Raw genomic sequence first — 19,796 nt, 5'->3', positions numbered from 1 at the left:
TCTAAATTATATATTTTTTTAAACCTCAGCAATCTACACACAATACCCCATAATAATAAAGTGAAAACCATTTTTATTTTTTATTTTTGCAAATGTATAAAAAAACAAAAACAGAAATACCTTATTTACATAAGTATTCAGACCCTTTGCTATGAGACTTGAAATTGAGCTCAGGTGCATCCTGTTTCCATTGTTTTTCCTTGAGATGTTTCTACAACTTCATTGGAGTCCACCTGTGGTAAATTCAATTGATTGGGCAGGATTTGGAAAGGTACACACCTGTCTATATAAGGTCCCACAGTTGACAGTGCATGTCAGAGCAAAACCCAAGCCAGGAGATTGAAAGAATTGTCCGTAGACCTCCGAGACAGGATTGCGTCGAGGCACAGATCTGGGGAAGGGTACCAAAAAATGTCTGCAGCATTGAAGGTCCCCAAGAACACAGTGGCCTCCATCATCCTTAAATTAAAGAAGTTTGGTACCACTAAGACTCTTCCTAGAGCTGGCCGCTCAGCCAAACTGAGCAATCGGGGGAGAAGGGCCTTGGTCAGGGAGGTGACCAAGAACCCGATGGTCACTCTGACAGAGCTCTGGAGTTTCTCTGTGGAGATGGGAGAACCTTCCAGAAGGACAACCATCTCTGTAGCACTCCACCAATCAGGCCTTCATAGTAGAGTGACCAGACGGAAGCCACTCCTCAGTAAAAGGCACATGACAACACGCTTGGAGTTTGCCAAAAGGCACCTAAACTCTCAGACCATGAGAAACAAGATTATCTGGTCTGATGAAACCAAGATTTAAATCTTTGGCCTGAATGCCAAGTGCACGTCTGGTGGAAACCTGGCATCATCCCTACGGTGAAGCATGGTGGTGGCAGCATCATGCTGTGGGGATGTTTTTCAGTAGCAGGGACTGGGAGACTAGTCAGAATCGAGGCAAAGATAAATGGAGCAAAATACAGAGAGATCCTTGATGAAAACCTGCTCCAGAGTGCTCAGGACCTCAGACTGGGGCAAAGGTTCACCTTCCAACAGGAAAACTACCCTAAGCACACAGCCAAKACAACGCATTAGTGGCTTCGGGACAAGTCTCTGAATGTCGTTGAGTGGCCCAGCCAGCGCCTTGAACCCATCTCTGGAGAGACCTGAAAATAGCTGTGCAGCGACGCTCCCCGTCCAACCTGACAGAGCTTGAGAGGATCAGCAGAGAAGAATGGGAGAAACTCTCCAAATACAGGTGTGCCAAGCTTGTAGCGTCATACCCAAGAAGACTCAATGCTGTAATCGCTGCCAAAGGTGCTTCAACAAAGTACTGAGTAAAGGGTCTGAATACTTATGTAAATGTGATATTGTCGCGACTTCCACCGAAGGTGGCTCCTCTCCCTGTTCGGGCGGTGCTCGGCGGTCGTCGTCGCCGGCCTACTAGCTGCCACCGATCCATTTTTCCTTTTCGTTTGTGTCTGTCTGTATTGTTTACACCTGTGTCTTGATAGTTGAGTTCGGTGGGTATATTTACCTCCGCTGCCTGCGAGTCTTTGTGCGGGATTGTTTTCTGTGGTTATGTTATTTAGGGGTGTGTGTCTGCACCACAGGGTTTCTTTTCTCTCGGCAGTTGTGCCGTTTTGGTATTGAGTTTAGTAGTAGAGGTTTCTCCTCCGTGTGTGTTACGCTTTATTCCCTGTGTGTGTGACAATCTCGTTTTGGCCGTGTTTTAGTCCCATGTTGTAGTTGTGTTGGGACTGCACATTAAACTCTCCTGCTCCTGAGTCCTGCACCTTCCTCCGTTAGGAGGCACCGTAACAGATATTTACGTTTTTTTTAATGATATATTAGCAATGATATCTAAAAACCTGTTTTAGCTTTCTCATTATGGGGTATTGTGTATAGATTGATGAGGGAAATAAACAATTCAATCCATTTTAGAATAAGGCTTTAATGTAACAAAATGTGGAAAAAGTCAAGGGGTCTGAGTACTTTCTGAACACACTGTAGATACTGTATAGGCTTGACCTGCCCATTGATATATTGTTTATTTGCAATATTCTAATATGATAATATTGTTTGTTTATGGATCCAGAAGATTATTATTAGACAAATTCTGTATTTGTTTGAGGAGCTCTACAAAGTCAATGTCCTCCTTCAAACAGCACTTGACTGTCCAACTCTAATATGGCCTCACATGATATAAAAAAGGTTGGTGTTCATGTGAAAATATCCCCTTCACAATAGAGATACCTATGGTTGTAATATGAATATATTCTATAACTTTCTATTGTATCTACCTTTATGGGAAGGTGTCATAAGAAGTAGCTTACTACTGCAACTGGTGATGCCTGACTGAAACTGCTAGGGACGCTTGCTCATCTGTCGAATTACCTTGTAATGTTGGAGATGAGGATATATCTTCTGTACATACTAATGCAAACAATGCCATCATGCAAATTTCACAGTGTACTGTACATTTCATGCACACAAAAAGCTTATTCATCTCAAATTTTGTGCACAAATAAGTTTACACCCTGAGCATTTATCCTTTGCCAAGATCATCCCTCCACCTGACAGGTGTGGCATATCAAAAAGCTGATTAAACAGCATGATCATTTTACAGTTACACCTTGTGCTGGGGAAAATAAAGGGCCACTCTAAAATGTGAAGTTTCAACTTTTCCTGGAAGTTGAAAATGTCCCAGTTCTGCATACTCACCAGATACAGTATGTCACCTACTGAGCATTTGGGATGCTCTGGATCAACAAGTATGACACTGTGTTCCAGTTCCCGTCAATATCCAGCAACTTCGCACAGCCATTGAAGAGGAGCGGGACTACATTCCACATGCCACAATCAACAGCCTGATCAACTCTATGCGAAGGAGATGTGCTGCGCTGCATGAGGCAAATGGTGATCACACCAGACACCGACTGATTTTCTGATCCACACCCTTACTTTTTTTAAGGTATCAGTGACCCACAGATGCATATATGTATTCCCAGTAAAATGCATAGATTAGGGCCTAATTCATTTATTTCAATTGACTGATTTCTCTATATTAACTGTATATGAAATTGTTGCATGTTGCGTACATTTTTTTGTTCAATATACATTTGTATATTTTCTGCTGATAGTTTTCAATTTTCATTCAGCAAGTACAAGAGAAGTTGTTTTGAAGGAAGTTGAGATATACTGTAACTGTGTTCATAGAAAATCTCTCTATGTGTGTGCATGTGGTCAGTCGTGGTGGCACTGCCTCTCCTCTACGGAGGGACACTGTCCCGACATCACCTTATCTAAGCCCACCACACAGACACTGCACTGAGACAGAAAGCAGCGGGAATAAAGGCAGATATGGCAGTCCTCTCATGATGATGATGATGAAGGACACTATAAGAGTAATGAAGTACCAGGGAGCGACTCAAACAGGCAGCAGGACCCCTCTCTGCTGTTCCCAGGTGATGACCAATATCCCCTTACTAGAAGTAGCCCCGTTATCTCCCACAAGAAGAAGTCCTTATCGTGGCATGGGGATACAGGGCTGTCTGTGTCGCCCCCTACTATTGAGACACCTCTGGGTCTTAGTAGTGACCCCCCATCAACATTTGACCGATATCACCTTCATCTTAAAGAGCCCCCAACACTGGCAGCAGAGAAGTCAACTGGTGGTGTAGAGGCACAGTCAAATAAGCCACGCTGTGTCTCCCTCTTGGCCAACCTGAACGACCTGCTTACCAGCAGGCTCCATGTTCCTTCAGGGGTCCCCATGGGCCAGAGCTTGGGGGGCCCTGAAGGGAACAATTGTGGACGGGTATCCAACTCGGATGCCCATCCACAATTAGGTAACCTTTTCAGCTGTCCTGATATGGCAGACTTTATACATCTTTACAGATACAGACTGGTGTACTGTATGTGAAATAGCTTATGAAAAGAAGGGAGAACACCCACACACATTGTGCTATGAAGTTTTCAGTGCCTATCAAGGATAAACGGTCAAGTGATATTACACACTGCTCCGCAGACATCTTCAAGTCTGGCTGTTATCTGGACAAGGTAATAGACCACTCCAGCTAGTGTTTCCATATTGTGTGTTATAACTGGTCCTTACAACCCTTTTCCCACCCTCTCTAAAAATATATGCTTATTAATTATTTGTGAAGCATATAAGTCTCTGTGTGACATTATGCTTCATGCCTGGTGTGTAGGAGAATGCTAATTTCATAGTGGTGGACATGGTGCTGTAGGCCTTGGAGGGGGTCTGAGTCAGAAGAGCTGTGGGGCACTGGGGAACCATACAGGGACTCAGGGGCCAAAACCTGCATCCACCCCCCAAAGACACACTCTGTTGTGTCCACTGACAATGGATATGAAGTGGGATGGAAGAGGGGTTATTAAAGTTGAAATTAAGATAGGCAAGATTTCTTTAAAAATGTAATACTCTTGTATGAATTTTTTTCATTGTCAACTTCTCTTATTAACTATTGTTATTTATGTATAGTAAAATTATGCAAAGTCAACCAACCAACCCAGTCATATCAGATATGTGGTCATAGAGGATGTGGAGAGGAAGCCATTTAGGGGTGTGGGAAACAAAGCCATGACAGAGAAGGATGTGTCAGTGAGAAGAGTGTTCTCTGAGTTAATGTGGTTCATATCACATGTTTGTATTATGTGATGGGGATGTACTATATTATGGGGCAGACAATAGATAAATAACCAGGAGCACTAACATGTCCTTTAAAAGTCAAAACAAACAAACAGTTACAAACCCATCGCACATCTGATTAACCATGATAATATTCCTCATAGTCATCATACAACAGCCTAAAATAGCATTCCTATTCATCTTGTCTTTTTAAAAATTATTATTTATTTTATTAACCCATCCACCAACCCCATCTTCAGAGGACAAAAATAACTTTTTTGTTAAGTATACGCTACATACATTTTACACATAAAATGTTACATACTACATACATGGTACTTTTATATACAGCATTCACGTGACATACATATATATATACAGTCGTGGCCAAAAGTTTTGAGAATGACACAAATATTAATTTTCACAAAGTTTGCTGCCTCAGTTTGTATGATGGCAATTTGCATATACTCCAGAATGTTATGAAGAGTGATCAGATGAATTGCAGTTAATTGCAAAGTCCCTCTTTGCCATGCAAATGAACTGAATCCCCCAAAAACATTTCCACTGCATTTCAGGCCTGCCACAAAAGGACCAGCTGACATCATGTCAGTGATTCTCTCGTTGCCACAGGTGTGAGTGTTGACGAGGACAAGGCTGGAGATCACTCTGTTATGATGATTGAGTTCGAATAACAGACTGGAAGGTTCAAAAGGAGGGTGGTGCTTGGAATCATTGTTCTTCCTCTGTCAATCACGGTTACCTGCAAGGAAACACGTGCCGTCATCAATGCTTTGCACAAAAAGGGTTTCACAGGCAAGGATATTGCTGCCAGTAGGATTGCACCACTTATCGGATCATCAAGAACTTCAGGGAGAGCGGTTCAATTGTTGTGAAGAAGGCTCCAGGGTGCCCAAGAAAGTCCAGCAAGCGCCAGGACCGTCTCCTAAAGTTGATTCAGCTGCGGGATCAGGGCACCACCAGTACAGAGCTTGCTCAGGAATGGCAGGAGGCAGGTGTGAGTGCATCTGCACGCCCAGTGAGGCAAAGACTTTTGAAGGATGGCCTGGTGTCAAGAAGGGCAGCAAAGAAGCCACTTCTCTCCAGGAAAAATATCAGGGACAGACTGATATTCTGCAAAAGGTACAGGGATTGGACTGCTGAAGACTGGGGTAAAGTAATTTTCTGTGATGAATCCCCTTTCCGATTGTTTGGGGCATCCGGAAAAAAGCTTGTCCGGAGAAGACTAGGTGACCATCAGTCCTGTGTCATGCCAGTAAACAGTAAAGCATCCTGAGACCATTCATGTGTGGGGTTGCTTCTCAGCCAAGGGAGTGTGCTCACTCACAATTTTGCCTAAGAACACAGCCATTAATAAAGAATGGTACCAACACATCCTCCGAGAGCAACTTCTCCCAACCATCCAGAAACAGTTTGGTGATGAACAATGCCTTTTCCAGCATGATGGAGCACCTTGCCATAAGGCAAAAGTGATAACTAAGTGGCTCGGGGAACAAAACATTGATATTTTGGGTCCATGGCCAGGAAACTCCCCAGACCTTAATCCCATTGAGAACTTGTGGTCAATCCTCAAGAGGCGGGTGGACAAACAAAAACTCACAAATTCTGACAAACTCCAAGCATTGATTATGCAAGAATGGGCTGCCATCAGTCAGGATGTGGCCCAGAAGTTAATTGACAGCATGCCAGGGCGGATTGCAGAGGTCTTGAAAAAGATTCCATAGAAACATCTGACAAAATATCTAAAGACACTGAAGCAGCAAACTTTGTGAAAATTAATATTTGTGTCATTCTCAAAACGTTTGGCCACGACTATCAACAAAAGTATGTGGACACCCCTTCAAAATAGTGGATTCGGCTATTTCAGCCACACTAACTGCTGACAGGTGTATAAAATCAAGCACACATCCATGCAATCTCCATAGATAAAAATTGGCAATATAATGGCCTTACTGAAGAGCTCAGTGACGTTCAATGTGGCACCGTCATAGGATACCACCTTTCCAACAAGTTAGTTTGTTAAATTTATCCTCTGCTAGAACTGCCCCGGTCAACTGTAAGTGTTGTTATTGTGAAGTGGAAACGTCTAGGAGTAACAAGGGCTCAGCTACAAAGTGGTAGGCCACAGAAGCTCACAGAACGGGACTGCCGAGTGCTGAAGCGCATAGCGCATAAAATCGTATGTCCTCGGTTGCAACAAGTTCCAAACTGCCTCTGGAAGCAATTTCAGCACAAGAACTGTTCGTCGGGAGCTTCATGTAATGGATTTCCATGGCCGAGCAGCCGCACATGTCACTGCCGTCAAAGGAAGTGGACCAAAACGCAGCGTGGTGAGCGTACATTATCCTTTTATTATAGAAAATGACGCCAACAAAACAACGAACGAAGAAAACAACCGTGAAGCTCACGAGGGCTAAGTGCCACAAACACAAGTCAACTTCCCACACAGAAAGGAGGGAAAAGGTCTACCTAAGTATGGTTCCCAATCAGAGACAACGATAGACAGCTGTCCCTGATTGAGAAYCATACCCGGTCAAAACAAAGAAATACAAAAACATAGAAAATAGAACATAGAATGCCCACCCAAATCACACCCTGACTAAACCCAAAATAGAGACATAAAAAGCTCTCTAAGGTCAGGGCGTGACAGCACACAAGCCTAAGATCTCCATGCATAATGCTAAGAATCAGCTGGCTGCAGTGGAAACGCATTCTCTGGAGTGATGAGTCCCGCTTCACCATCTGGCAGTCCAACAAACGAATCTGGGTTCGACCTGCCCGAATGTATAGTGCCAACTGTAAAGTTTGGTGGAGGAGTGTCATGAGAATTTTCAATCACAATGATAATAACTAACAATCAATAGCTTTGACCAATCCCCAAGGTTTGTAAGACCATGGGTTTAATAATAATTAGGCAAAGACTCAGTTTATGCAAAAGGTTAGTACAGTTTATTCATGAGAACGTTCTAAAGTCAAGAATGCAAACACAGTCTTTATAACACAAACAAACAAGTTCAAATCTTAAGCTACGCCTTTCTCAGACAGTCTGTGTTTTTCCACTAAACAGATACATTGTTTCTTTAATCTGCAACATGTTTCATAATTTTCTGCAAGCCTAACAGTTTCTCCCCTCCACGGGTGGAGACAGAATGTCCTGTAAGGAACACAGTAGTACAACTTGTCTGTCGATAGCTCCTCTTATCATTTGTTTCACACTTGCACCCTGCTTACATACTAAAAAGGAACAAACGGTCCTTGTTCTAATTCTGACTAAAACTACACACATCATCAGATTATAGTTTTATGATTCTAATAAATTTCATACAATTATATGGTTTCAGGGTGGAATATTTTAATCATTACCATTAAGCATATAATTCCCTTTACAAGGAGGAATAATGGTCTGGGGCTGTTTTTCATGGTTCAGGATAGGCCCCTTACTTCCAGTGAAGGGAAATATTAACGCTCCAGCATACAATGACATTCTCGACAATTCTGTGCTTCCGACTTTCTGGCAACAGTTTGGGGAAGGCCCTTTAACAATCCCCCCGTGTACAAAGCGAGGTCCATACAGAAATGGTTTGTTGAGATTGGTGTGGAAGAACTTTACTGGCCTGCACAGAGCCGACCCCATCGAACATCTTCGGGATGAATTGGAATGCCGACTGTGAGGCAGGCCTAATCGCCCAACATCAGTGCCCGACCTCACTAATGCCCTTCTGGCAGAATGGAAGCAAGTCCCCGCAGAAATGTTCCAACATCTAGTGGAAAGCCTTCCCAGAAGAGTGGAGGCTGTTATAGCAGAAAAGGAGGGAACAATTCCATATTAATAATACCCATGATTTTGGAATGAGGTGTTCGATAAACAGGTGTCCACATACTGTTGGTCATGTAGTATATTTTTCAGCCGTGCTGTGATGTTTTGCATGTATTTTGAACCCTTCTATTCCCATAGTATCCACAGATTGTGAGCTAATGATGAAAACCTTTCCTACAAGTATTATTATATTGTTGATTGACTGACTATGGCTTTCCAAATCACCCTACTGATTTCATCTTGAGTCTTGTATCCACCCCCTCATGTCCATACTAAGTTCCCTGCGCTCTCCCATAATGCTGTGCTCTGCGGAGGGCCTTGCACAGCAGCTAGTGTGTGGCTTCAGGAAACAGTAGTTTCCCAGACCGGAGCTAAAACAACCATCAGAGCATCAGGACCTAGCTGCAGGAAGTGAGAATCACTGTGGTAAACAAAATGCCCCCCTGCTGTCAAACACACAAATCAAAGGCACATTTTAACAGAGTTATTTACAATCAAATCAAATCAAATGTAATTGCTCACATACACATATTTGGCAGATGTTACTGCGGATGTAGCAAAATGCATGTGTTCCTAGCTCCAACAGTGCAGTAATATCTAACAATATACAACGTTACACACAAATCTAAAAAAGTTAAACAATGGAATTAGGAAATATAGAAATATTAGGACAAGCAATGTCGGAGTCCTGAGTATAAATAAATATATATATATACAGTCATATATGTACAAGTAAAACATTTGGACACACCTACTCATTCAAGGGTTTTTCTTTATTTTTATATTTTCTACATGGTAGAGTAATAGTGAAGACATCAAAACTATGAAATAACACACATGGAATCATGTAGTAACCAAAAAAGTGTTAAACAAAGTAGGCACCCTTTGCCTTGAGGACAGCTTTGTACACTCTTGGCATTCTCTCATACCTCTTCACCTAGAATGCTTTTCCAACAGTCTTGAAGGAGTTCCCACATATGCTGAGCACTTGTTTGCTGCTTTTCCTTCACTCTGCAGTCCAACTCATCCCAAACTATCTCAATTGGATTGAGCTCGGGTGATTGTGGAGGCCAGGTCATCTGATACAGCACTCAATCATTCTCCTTCTTGGTCAAATAGCCCTTACACAGCCTGGAGGTGTGTTGGGTCATTGTCTTGTTGAAAAACAAATGATAGTCCCACTAAGCGCAAACCAGATGGGATGGTGTATCGGTGCAGAATGCTGTGGTAGCCACTGTCATGACTGACCTGTGAGGATCAGAATGTGTCAGATCCGACTGGCGGGGCTTGACAGTAACAAGGTCTCTCTCTCTCCCACAGAAGGGGATGGAGCTGCTGGATGGTCAACAGTTCACACCCTGTTGTAAATTACAGGAGAAGGATACTTTCTTTCCCCTCTCCAGTATTTAACCCAAGGAATGTTCTTTGTTAACAGACTTTTCCTGACTAAATTTTAACACGGTCAAATGTGAATACTGGAACAATAATGATTTATTTATTACTTTATTATATATATATATATTTTTCCCCCCTTTTTCTCCCTAATTTTGTGGTATCCAATTGGTAGTTACAGTCTTGTCTCATCGATGCAACTCCCATACGGCCTCGGGAGAGGCGAAGGTCGAGAGCCATCCATCCCCCAAAACACAACCAAACTAAGCCGCACTGCTTCTTGACACAATGCCCACTTAACCCGGAAGCCAGCTGCACCAATGTGTCGGAGGAAACACCGTACACCTGACGACCGTGTCAGCGTCCACTGCGCCCTGCCCGCCACAGGAGTCACTAGTCCGCAATGGGACAAGGACATCCCTGCCGTCCAAATCCTCTGCGAACCCGGACGACACTGGGCCAATTGTGCGCCGCCCCATCGGTCTCCTGGTCACGGCCGGCTGCGACGGAGCCTGGACTCGAATCCAGAATCTCTAGTGACACAGCTAACACAGTGATGCAGTGCCTTAGACCACTGTGCCAGAACAATAATTCTAACATAAGAATGTGGGGAATGGTCAGTGGGGAGCTGTAGAAAGCGGATGTCTTATTGGTTTTCATTTTGTGATGTCATAAAAAAATGTATGGACAAAATACTGTTACTTGGAAAGTATATACCCTTTATCTGTCAAGTTTCTATCCAATAAGTTGTGCATATGATATGAAAAATAATGGAAGTATTTTTGTTAAGATAGGAATGTGATTTTAGGAGACAAAGAGATAACTTCCAATCATATCCTTTCACATTAAGTAGCCACACCCCGAGTGAGGTCAGAAGAGCGTGTCAGCCTGATGGAACTGTCCTTTTCTACCAGAGTGCTTAAAAGGACTGGCTAAGAATGAACATTGTAGACCGGGAAAGAAGAGGAGTTGCAGCCCACGTCTAAAGTGGTTTAAATGCTGAATCTTGAATAATCAACACGAGGTGTAGGCGAGAAGCTCATCCTCCAGGCAATCACTGGTACGGCTGATTAGCTGTCCTAAGTCAGATATCGAGAAAAGTGAATTTAAGTGAGACTATCCTGCTACGCTCATCACCAATGGGAACATCGACATAGCTTGCTCTCTTCCAGACTGAACAACAGCAGAAGAGACGGGTCCAGACCCTTCCGGACAATCAGCGACAGAAATAAACAGCGAACAAAAGAACTCACACGTAAATGCATTAATGATTAATGAACGGGCGGTGGTTTGTGTGCAAACTATATGATTAATGTTGTGTCTTGACTATCATTAATGTGTTTGACTGTTATTTTATAAAATAACTACATACCACGTTCAATTATTACGCAATTAAATTAATCATATAACAATTAATTAAGTAGTAATCTGGGGAACCACAGGAAAAGTTATTTAACGAGTTACTATCGCCCGACTATACTCTAAAGATATAAATATATTTTACATCAGTCACAGTCGCAAAACTCTTGGATATCTGCACGAACCCTAGCATAAATGATGAATCAGCGATACACAAATTGCCTTCATTATTTATTTACTAACTAAACTAAATAATCACACAGAATTACATAAACACACAAATAGGATAGCTTACACATTGATTACTAACATGATGCAATGAAAAGTCCCTAGTGGACTAAACCAATATTTTGGCTTGTTACACAAATGGCAGATTCAAAAGAGAGGGAAAGGGAGAGGGAAAGGAATTCCACTAACATACATATAGCTGATAACTATGCTCATGGAAATGTGAATACTTTGCACATGAACGGCCGTGCATTCGAAATAATTGCAATGTATATTTACGCGTGTATGTCTTTGCTGTCTCTCTGTTGAAAACACTCAATCCATCTACGGGGAGTAATCGACAGAAAGTCTCTGGTTGTGTAAGTCTCTGGTTGTCCACCAGAGATCACCATGTCTTTTGTAGTCGTAGCTTCTTGGTTTTGGAGTGTCTGTGAGAACGGATCTTCAAGAGGAAGTGTTCGTTAGAATGGATCTTTCAACGTACCACCCAGTGGTTCTCGGCAGAGTTTACTAGACTAAAGTACTTAAACAGCTGCAGACTGAATGTTCCTGTGTAGTCATCTTCTTTCAGAGTTTCTAATCATTTCAACATGCAGCCACGCTCCATGTTTTTTTGGTCTCATAGAGTCTGACCATTCGTGACATCTGGTTCAACACCGTCCGCCTGCTTGGTCTGATCTTGTAGTTTTCTTAACCATTTGTAACGTATTCAGCAGGCGCTGCATGTAACTGGTCTATAGAGAATTCTTCAGTGGGTCCTTTAAAAAACTTGGGGAAAAAGAGCGTTCCATTATGTTTGGCATAAAGTCTGTGCTCATGTGGGCATGGTTACTGACTGGATAAACTTTACATGAAAAAACAGTTTCTCATTTAGAAGGCCAAGATCACATTTCATCTTCTCACAAATAGTTTCGTATTTAATCCTATAAATTCCACAACATTTGGATGTAAACCTGATAAATGGGAAATATACACATTCAGAGATTCAGTTATGTTGTTATACCGTCCTTAATGAGATCCCAAAACAACAACTGATCTGACATAATTGTTCTTTAAGTACCCGCGGACCATTCCAACTGTTAGGTTACAGAAATATTGTTTCATTATTCAACCTTTTTATGTTGTAGTTTTGGCAGGAGGAATCTCCTTGTAACAAAAGGTTTCTTTCCCAACCATCCTGCAGAGTTTCTACAAGGTATTTACGACCGTCATAAAATGACCAACTTCACCCCTCTCGCCCTCTGCAGGGGAGAGAGCGAGAGCACTGTAGAGCGGACTCACTGTAACCTGATCCTTCGTATCCTCACAGGAGAGTTGTGACATTAATGTGAGAATAGTTCTAAAATGTATCCATGATAAGTGAGTCTCTCTCTCTCTCTCTCTCTCTCTCTCTCTCTCTCTCTCTCTCTCTCTCTCTCTCTCTCTCTCTCTCTATGTCATTGCGTAAAAAGCCATATTGTGTCAGTCCGCTAGGGACATTTGTCTCATGTAGTAAGTGTGTATGTTTATTCTGTGTTATTATTTAGTTAGCTAGTAAATAAATAATTAAACCAATTGGTGTAGTACTGAATCATGAGTAAGGCTGTTTTTTTGCAGACTGTTCAGAATGATGACATGATAAGAGGTAATGATTAATACGTTGACTGTTTTATGGATGTGATAGGTAAAGACTTTTAGAGTTTAATTCGGGAGATGGTAACTTCTTCCGTGGTGCCCCAAATCCTAATGAGTTAATTGTTACATGATTAATTTAATCGGGTAACAATTAAACATATTTAGTTGAATAAATAAACAAGTCATCAGATTAATGAAAGTAAAGTCATGACACCATGCTGGTTAAATGTGCCTTGATTTCTAAATAAATTACCGACAGTGTCACCAGCAAAGCATCCCCACACCATCACAAAGCACCCCCACACCATCCTCCTCTATTCTTCATGATGGGAACCACACATGCGGAGAAAATCCGTTCACCTACTCCGCATCTCACAAAGACACGGCGGTTGGAACCAAAAATATAACATTTGGACTCATCAGACCATATTGGCACCGGTCTCATGTCCATTGCTCGTGTTTCTTGGCCCAAGCAAGTCTCTTCTTATTTTTGGTGTCCTTTAGTAGTGGTTTCTTTGCAGCAATTCAACCATGAAGGCCTGATTCATGCAGTCTACCCTTAACAGTTGATGTTGAGATGGGTCTGTTACTTGAACTCTGTGAAGCATTTATTTGGGATGCAATTTCCAAGGCTGGTAACTTTAATGAATTTATCCTCTGCAGCAGAGGTAACTCTGGGTCTTCCTTTCCTGTGGTGGTCCTCATGAGAGCCAGTTTCATCATAGCGTTTGATGGTTTTTACGACTGCACTTGAAGAAACTTTCAAAGGTCTTGAAATTTTCCGTACTGACTGACCTTTATGTCTTAAAGTAATGATGGACTGTCGTTTCTCTTTGCTTATTTTATTTTATTTCATCTTTATTTAACCAGGTAGGCTAGTTGAGAACAAGTTCTCATTTGCAACTGCGATCTGACAATTTGAGTGGTTCTTGCCATAATATGGACTTTGTCTTTTACCAAATAGGGCTATCTTCTGTTAACCACTCCTACCTTGTCACAACACAACTGATTGGCTCCAACGCATTGAGAAGGAAATAAATGTAGAATGGGTTAAATGTAGAAAATAGTAAAAATAAAGAAAAACCCTTGAATGAGTAGGTGTGTCCAAACTTTAAACTGGTATGATACAATGCCTTCAGAAATTATTCAGACCCCTTGACTTTTTCCAAATTTTGTTAGGTTACAGTCTTATTCTAAAATGAATTAATTTGTTTTTCTCCTCGTCAATCGACACACAATACCTATAATGACAAAGCAAAAAGGTTTAGACATTTTTGCAAATGTATACAAATAAATATCACATTTACATAAGTATTCAGACCCTTTACTCAGTACTTTGTTGATGCACCTTTGGCAGCAACTACAGCCTTGAGTCTTCTTGGGTATGATATGACGCTACAAGCTTGGCACACCTGTATTTGGTTTCTCTCATTCTTCTCTGCTGAACCTCTCAATTTCTGTCCGGTTGGATGGGGAGCGTTGCCTCACAGCTTTTTTCAGGTCTCTCCAGAGATGTTCGATCGGGTTGACGTCCGGGCTCTGGCTGGGCCACTCAAGGACATTCAGAGACTTGTCCCAAAGCCACCCCTGCATTGTTTTGGCTGTGTGCTTAAGGTTGTTGTCCTGTTGGAAGGTGAACCTTTGCCCCAGTTTGAGGCCCTGAGCGCTCTGGAGCAGGTTTTCATTAACGATCTCTCTGTACTTTGCTCCGTTCATCTTTCCCTCGATCCTGACAAGTTTCCCAGTCTCTGCCCTTGAAAAACATCCCCACAGCATGATGCTGCCACCACCATACTTCACCGTAGGGATGGTGCAGGGTTTTCTCCAGACGTGACACTGCATTCAGGCTAAAGAGTTCAATCTTGGTTTCATCAGACCAGAGAATCTTGTTTCTCATGGACTGAGAGTCTTTAGGTGCCTTTTGGTAAACTTTTGGTAAAGCTGGCTGTCATGTGTCTTTTTACTGAGGAATGGCTTCTGTCTGGCCACTCTACCATAAAGGCCTGATTGGTGTAGTGCTGCAGAGATGGTTGTCTTCCTGGAAGGTTCTCCCATCTCCACAGAGGAACTCTAGAGCTCTCTCAGAGTGATCATCGGGCTCTTTGTCACCTCCATGACCAAGGCCCTTCTCCCCTGATTGGTCAGTTTGGCCGGGCGGCCAGCTCTAGGAAGAGTCTTGGTGGTTCTAAACTTTTTCCATTTAAGAATGATGGAGGCCACTGTGTTCTTGGGGACCTTCAATGCTGCAGAAATGTTTTGGTACCCTTCCCCAGATCTGTGCCTCAACACAATCCTGTCTTGGAGCTCTACAGACAATACCTTTGACCTCGTGGTTTGGTTTTTGCTCTGACATGCATTGTCAACTGTGTGACCTTATATGGACAGGTGTGTGCCTTTCCAAATCATGTCCAATCAATTAAATTTACCCCAGGTGGACTCCAATGAAGTTGTAGAAACATCTCAAGGATGATCAATGGAAACAGGATGCACCTGAGCTCAATTTCGAGTCTCATAGAAAAGGGTCTGATTACACATGTAAATAAGGTATTTCTGTTTTTTATAAATTTGCAAACATTTCTAAAAACTGGTTTTCGCTTTATCATTATGGGCTATTGTGTGTAGATTGATGAGGAATTTTTTTTATTTAATACATTTTAGAATAAGGTGGAACGTAACAAAATATGGAAAAAGGGAATGGGTCTGAATACTGAATGCACTGTATGTGATGGGATGTATAGAAATTATGGAAAGTATATGGATAGAATATGTAGAATATCTGAACAATACAAAGGATAGAATAGTATATGTACAGCAATAGTTAAATAGGATGGCCTTGACTAGAATACAGTATATCCATATGAAGTATGCTAAACAGTATGAAAACATTATTAAAATGACTAGTGTTCCATTATTAAAGTTACCAGTTGTCCATAACTATGTACTGTACATAGGGCAGCAGCCTCTAAGGTGTGTGGTAGAGTAACCGGGTGGTAGCCAGTAAGGGACAGTGACTAAAGTTCAGGGCAGGGTGCCAGCTAGTGGTGACTATTTAACCATCTGATGGCCTTGAGACAGAAGCTGTTTTTCAGTCTCTCGGTCTCAGCTTTGATGCACCTGTACTGACCTCGCCTTTTGGATGGTAGCGGGGTGAACAGGCCGTGGCTCGGGTGGCTGAGGTCCTTTATGATTTTCTTGGCCTTCCTGTGACATTGGGTGCTGTAGATGTCCTGGAGGGCAGGCAGTATGCCCCCGGTGATGCATTGGGCAGACCGCACCACCCTCTGGAGAGTCCTGTGGTTGCATTCGATGCAGTTGACAAACCAGGCGGGGATACAGCCCGACAAGATTTTGGTGTCACACTGACTTCACTGATTATGACTAATCCTACATGGGATGGGCGTGTGCACAAATTGAACATGGTTCTCATTGAGTCATGGTAAAGTACATGCTCTCTGTAAAGTACATTTGTTCTCTTTATTTCAATGTGAATCAATCTAGAATAACAGTCTGTATATCAATTTTCCTCACAATTCTGTCTCCTGCCCAGGCGGAGGGAGGTTGCTCCCTCCCAGCATCTCCCCTGTATAGGCTGTGGAACTGAAGTAGAGCCCAGTAAGTAGACAATTTACATTTTAATTCCCTAAGCATGTCAAATGAAAGAAGCAGGTACTGAGTCAGGTACAGACTCTCCCCATCCTACCAAAAGCCATCATGGGCGGAAGAGAAAATGCTGTATAGATCTAATAACAGAACAGGTTGTTTAAATCAAACTACTGTAGGATTGTTTTAACCTGTATTCACGTTTCTTAGAATTTTAGAAATAGGGTGCTCTATCTGCTGCTTGGTATCACCCAAACATGGGAACACAGTGACATCTATTGGAAATTTGAGTGAATCACCTCACATTCTAATTCCACATAAACAATTAGTAGTCTACTACTACTTATAACTAACTTTCACAATTCACAATAAGACATGTGTATTTCTATACTCACCAACTAGCCTATATTAAAAAATGAAAGCTCCAAAACCAATGTCAGAAGTGGGATTCGAACCCACGCCTCCATTCGGAGACCAGAATGCCCTTTCCAGGAAGGATTTTCACCTTGAGTCTGGCGCCTTAGACCGCTCGGCCATCCTGACATCTCTGGGTAGTGGTGACAAAAAAAGAGCCTTTCTTCATATGATCGGGTAATGTAGCTAGGTACTATAATTTTCAATTAATTCATAATAAAAAATGTATGATATCGTGAAATGTATAATATCGTTAGTTGGCAATTTCCATTTTGTTAGCAAATTTGGCTAGTTCGCATTTTGTTAGGAAATAGCTAGATAACGTTACTGTTGATATTGCAAACATCTCACAGCTAGCGTTAACAATTTGCTCAATGGAAATTAGGAAATTATACATAACTTTTCTTGTGAAATGTAGGATTTATGGCTATGCATTGTCAGTGGCTGAACATTATACAAGATATTGCACTTTACCGGCGTTGCTTTGCTCTGAAGGGTTGTGATACATTTTCGTTGTTGCTATTTTTACTAATTTCATCTACCCACAAAAAGTATGTCAGAAGTGGGATTTGAACCCACGCCTCCATTCGGAGACCAGAAACCCCATTACTATGGAAGGTATAACCTTGAGTCTGGCGCCTTAGACCACTCGGCCATCCTGACAACTGAAAAGTAAGGAAGCAACACCATTTATAAAGATACACGTAGCAGTGCTCATTTTATAGGCTTGTTGATGATGTTAACTATTCGGGTAGTTAGTTTCGCTACTGAGTTTACTTTACTATAAACCAAACACTTACCAATATGAACACATTTGTCATTTTTAGCAGTAGTTTAGCAAGGTAAAGAGAGAGTCGTGTTGCACCACGTGACCGTGTGTTTTCACCACCAATTGGACGACGAGTCATTCATTGTTATTGTAAAAAGAGGCGTCTCTTGTCTAGTGTCGTTATGAAATGTTACACTAGCTTAACTCCACTAAAATCAAACGTAGCTAATATCTATCTACCTAAAGATGTCATTTTACAGAAATGCCGTTTGGCTCGTTAAAGGACTTCAAGAATACATTAATTAAGTGAGTATAGGTATTTGGTAGAAGGCCTATTGCGCGTAAATCGAAGGTTGGAATTGTAGAGGTTCTGACTGACACTCATGTCTTCACAGAGACTAATTTACAGACAGGGATGGGCAAAAATTACAATCACAAAAATAACATAAAGATGAACTAAGAAATACATGTATTTTGTAATGTATTTAATTAAAATACATGTATTTTGTAATGTATTTAATTAAAATACATGTATTTTGTAATGTATTTAATTAAAATACATGTATTTTGTAATGTATTTAATTAAAATACATGTAGATTGTAATTTAAAAAACGTTTGGAAGTAGCTGGTCGAACAGCAACAATGTTCTCAGTAACGGTTCCAGAAACTTTTTACTTGCTATGTGATATGTTGTTTATCTACCTTAGTGGAATGCATTGACTGTAAGTCGGTGTCTGGTAAATAACCAAAATGTATATATGAAAATGTACATACCAAAATGAACTGCTAAGCACACTGGGTATTATTATTTGCCTTGTTTCGGTCAGAGCTCATTTGGATAATACACAGCATGCTTTGGAATTGTTCATTTTTACATATTCATATCTAGTTCATTTAGCAGACACTCTTATCATACTATAGTGCCATCATACTTCTGATATGAATGTAGAGTGAAAGTGGGCCACAAAATTTTGAACCAATATAAAGAAAATGGTATATAACACTGTTTTGTATTTTGAAAATACAAATTACAGCTCTCGAAAGTATCTTGTTACAAAATACATTGTAGTGTAGTTCTACCCAGTGTTATACAAATGATTAAATACTCAGAAGAAATTGAAATCCATATTTAAAATACATGTAACAGAAATACTGCCCATCTGTGCTTTCAGATTGATGTTAGCAAAGATACAGTTTATTTTAATAGCAGTCATGCAATTACTATGTCGACTACCTCAAGAGAACTGTATTGTTTTCTTCATGGTAGTGGTGGGTGTGTGCTCTGTGCTTTGCATAATCTTTGGCTAATTTCGTATACAACAGTAATCTATCTCTGTTCCATAATCCTCATAATGCCAATGTAACGGATGTGAAATGGCTAGCTAGTTAGCGGGTACGCGCTACTAGCGTTTCAATCAGTTACGTCACTTGCTCTGAAACCTAGAAGTAGTGTTGCACCTTGCTCTGCAATGGCCGTGGCTTTTGTGGAGCTGTCTCTTATACACATCTAGATGTGTATAAGAGACAGCTTCGTGGGTGACTGTTGTTGATGTGTGCAGAGGGTCCCTGGTTCGCGCCCGTGTCGGGGCGAGGGGACGTACTAAAGTTATACTGTTACATTGATGCTGTTGACCCGGATCACTGGTTGCTGCGGAAAAGGAGGAGGTTGAAAGGGGGGTGAGTGTAACGGATGTGAAATGGCTAGCTAGTTAGCGGGTACGCGCTACTAGCGTTTCAATCAGTTACGTCACTTGCTCTGAAACCTAGAAGTAGTGTTGCACCTTGCTCTGCAATGGCCGTGGCTTTTGTGGAGCGATGGGTAACGACGCTTCGTGGGCGACTGTTGTTGATGTGTGCAGAAGGTCCCTGGTTCGCGCCCGTGTCGGGGCGAGGGGACGGTCTAAAGTTATACTGTTACACCAAGGACCTTGTTGAGATGTGTTGTTCTTGTA

The 19,796-nt window shown here is 41.7% G+C and overlaps 2 non-coding genes across 2 annotated transcripts; both read right to left on the bottom strand.

Annotated features, from left to right (window-relative positions):
* Positions 1 to 17,094: 17,094 nt before the first annotated feature.
* Positions 17,095 to 17,203, bottom strand: trnal-caa (transfer RNA leucine (anticodon CAA)). Its single transcript has 2 exons — positions 17,166 to 17,203; positions 17,095 to 17,140 (listed from the first exon to the last, which is right to left on the bottom strand). It is a non-coding gene; the product is annotated as a tRNA-Leu (tRNA).
* A 425-nt stretch (positions 17,204 to 17,628) lies between these two features.
* Positions 17,629 to 17,737, bottom strand: trnal-caa (transfer RNA leucine (anticodon CAA)). Its single transcript has 2 exons — positions 17,700 to 17,737; positions 17,629 to 17,674 (listed from the first exon to the last, which is right to left on the bottom strand). It is a non-coding gene; the product is annotated as a tRNA-Leu (tRNA).
* Positions 17,738 to 19,796: the final 2,059 nt, after the last annotated feature.

Source organism: Salvelinus sp. IW2-2015, linkage group LG36 (assembly GCF_002910315.2).
Source record: "Salvelinus sp. IW2-2015 linkage group LG36, ASM291031v2, whole genome shotgun sequence".
In the NCBI taxonomy this organism is placed as follows: Eukaryota; Metazoa; Chordata; class Actinopteri; order Salmoniformes; family Salmonidae; genus Salvelinus; species Salvelinus sp. IW2-2015.
This window is presented reverse-complemented; position numbering and strand designations above follow the sequence as displayed.